General features: G+C 22.4%; 1 non-coding gene across 1 annotated transcript; it reads right to left on the bottom strand.

Annotated features, from left to right (window-relative positions):
* Positions 1-814: 814 nt before the first annotated feature.
* Trnaf-gaa (transfer RNA phenylalanine (anticodon GAA)) lies at positions 815-887 on the bottom strand. Its single transcript has one exon. It is a non-coding gene; the product is annotated as a tRNA-Phe (tRNA).
* Positions 888-3,389: the final 2,502 nt, after the last annotated feature.

The following is a 3,389-nucleotide window of genomic DNA, read 5'->3' as shown; positions in this document are numbered from 1 at the left end:
GACAGAGTATATCATTCAGTATATACAGTATATACTATTACAGTACTATACAGTATATATTATTTGTTGCCATCATTTCCACTAAAATTGTCATCAAATGGCATAATATTATTGAAATCCACGCAATTTTAGACAACAGGAAAGTGTTTATTAAAATTGATTAATCAATGCTTTTATATTTATTTGATGTCATCCATTATTTTCTAAATGCATTTCCAACACAATTACAAATTGCTATTAATTTCATTGAGTCTAACATTATTTATAAAAATGTGTGATAAATAATATTATTTTTTTATGAACGCAAACATAATGAGTTTAATTTTATTTAATATCACGTTTTTATTAAATAAATACTGTATATTATACGGCGCTTTGAAAATATTAAGTTATTTATTTATACTGAATATTCAAAAATGTCACATCAATCATTGTTTCAATTATAACAAATTATACTATAAATAAAATAAAACCTAAAGTTTATAATATTTTTTCATCACAACTTAAATACATGTCATATAATAATAAAATAATTAACTGTTTTTATTATTATTATTATCATTGTTATTATTAAACAGCTAATCAACTAAATTAGTTTTTATCTCAATATTTATAAAGACATTATAGTATATAAATTAAGATAATTAAACAAATAACTAAATGTGTTGTTTGAATATTTAAAAAAAACACTAAGTTAAATAGTTAGAGTTAAATCTAAGTTAAAGTTAAATATGAAATAATTTTTTAAAATATTAAATTGATTATTAGTATAAAAATGTTTATATTAAATTATATTATAGACAAAAATAGTAATCGCCGAGACCCGGGATCGAACCAGGGACCTTTAGATCTTCAGTCTAACGCTCTCCCAACTGAGCTATCTCGGCCCATGCGTTAGGAGTCAACTATATATACATATCTATAATATTGTTTAATTGCTACACTCCTATGTCTACACAACTATATAGCGCTTAATATTTATTATTTGGTGTATTAAGTAATTATTTAAACATTGAATGAAAAAAAGGTTTAAATATATTGGCTGTCAAACAAAATACAGCTTTCATTTAGACGTGACATTTATATAGCATTAATGCTCTTTTAATGACATAACTCGCCTTAAAGGCTATAAAAACGAGTTTTTCTCACAAAAAAAAACAATAAACTATTTAAGTTAAGTAATAGTATATAATTTTAGATAAATATTTATTTTGATATTTTTTAAATTTGTTGTTGTTGTTAATAACATCTAAAAAATAAACTACGATAACATTCATTTCTTATAGATTATATGATTGTTAATGTTTAGCAAATTATGTAAATATTTTTGGTTTGGCAGCAAATGTGTTGCCAAAAAAGTCATATTAATTATAATTCTTTAATATATTTATAGGGAATTCTATACATTGTTGAGTTCAATTGAAAGCATACTTTGTATTATACTTATATAAATTTGAAACTATATTGAAAATGTTGACAATTTTTACATATTTTATTGATTTAATAGTTTTGTCGCTCTGCTAATCATTAGATTAAAAATATATTTACTGCATATACATTATATATTATTATATATACAGTAAATATATTTTTAATTTTATATTATATTACATATCATACAAATATATTAAATTGAAATTTAAAAGGCGTTTCAAAACCAAACACACTATACTAATGACTATTTTATAGAGATTACATCTGTTGCCTAATCTATTGCTTTGATTATACTATAATTAAAATTACATCATTAGTATATACAGTATATATATATATATCTCACACACACACTCACCACTTGCTTACTGTTTATTAAAATTTCTTTCATTACAGAAATGTTTAACAAAACAACTATATAAATGAATTAAATGCTTAAAATTAATAATTTTTTACAAGTCATCAATTTTTAATTAAAAATAATATTACAAAAATTTTAAAGCAGTAAATAATGCAATAATACTTCTATTATAATATAATTTATATTAATTTCTTATAAAGGATTACTTAAATATAATTTTCAAATACAATTATATTACAGTTTCAAATCTATTAAAGTGAAAATATAATAACTTATATTTATTTTATAAAAAAATTAATTTAAACTCTAAATTTTACATTAATTAAAATATTTTTTTTAATTTACTTATATTAAACATATTTTTTTAAATTTATGTTCACATTATAGTGAAAATAAATTTTAAGCGCTGAGATGTTATGTAGTTTGTGCTGAAATTAATTAAAGATTAATTGATCGATAAATTAAAAAGTTTTTAAAAAAAATTGTTTTAGTTTTTATAAACTAAACGTTAATTTAGGCGATAAAATGGGATATAAAAGTGGGAATTAATTGATAAAAAGAAAACATGAAAAACAAAATTTAGTTATAATTAATGCCTAAAAATGAGAAAACATTAAAAAGCTATTATCGACTAAACATTCAAAATAAACTTTTCTGGCAATGCTTTTGTCTGATTAATAATTGAAACCAAGTTTTTATGGATTTGAGACAAACATTAAAGTTTCATTAACTTTATTGGAAAGGATTAAATCTATAGTAAAATTGCATTCATTTACTGTTAATAATAATAGAAAAGACAACTAATGCTGAACTCAATGCCAATGGGGAAGAAAAAAGGGATACCATTTTAAATGGGAAAGGGATGGATACTATGGGAAAGGGATGAATGCTATGGGAAAGGGATGAATGCTATGGGAGAAAATATTTTGATTAAAAAGCACTCTATTTGTAGCACTAAACGAGTGATACAAACAAATTAAAAACAAATGAGACTAAACAACACTACATAAAATTATAGCTTTTTTAAACTCTATTTTACTGTTAGTTTGTCTTTTCAATTGTATTTGTATTGCTATTAGAAATTAACTTTTGAAAGGAATTTCTTAATTGTATTTCAAAGAAAATAGAGAGAGAAAAAAGTTGATTTTATTCTAGTATTAAATGAAAAGTTAATTATCGATCAATTTTAATGAAACATAGACTATAAGTGAAAAAAGGAAAGAGAGAAAGAAAGAAAGAAAGAAAGAGAGAGAAAGAGATTAACAAATGATTACGTGAACGACAAGTAATAAAATGCTTTTAATGTTTTAAGTGCTCATCAAATGATTCAAACGTCTCGTTAACTCAAAAGACCAATGAATGACAAATGCATTATAAGTGCCTTCAATTTAAATGTTGTTGTCATCCATAGATACAGTTGTTTGAAGTCCAAGAAATGGTAGAGTGCTTTCTGAACTAAGAGGACAGTTAGATCACTAATTGAAAGCATCCATATGTTTGCCATTTGATCGTTACTTTCATATAGTGTCCAAATACAACAAATATCAACTCTAAACTTTCAAAATATTTATATTGTTTTTATTTATTTATGTTA

The sequence above is a fragment of the Oppia nitens genome, unplaced genomic scaffold (genome assembly GCF_028296485.1).
Source record: "Oppia nitens isolate AA-2021 unplaced genomic scaffold, nextdenovo-longstitch-racon4-pilon3 scaffold1_pilon_pilon_pilon, whole genome shotgun sequence".
Classification (NCBI taxonomy): domain Eukaryota; kingdom Metazoa; phylum Arthropoda; class Arachnida; order Sarcoptiformes; family Oppiidae; genus Oppia; species Oppia nitens.
This window is presented reverse-complemented; position numbering and strand designations above follow the sequence as displayed.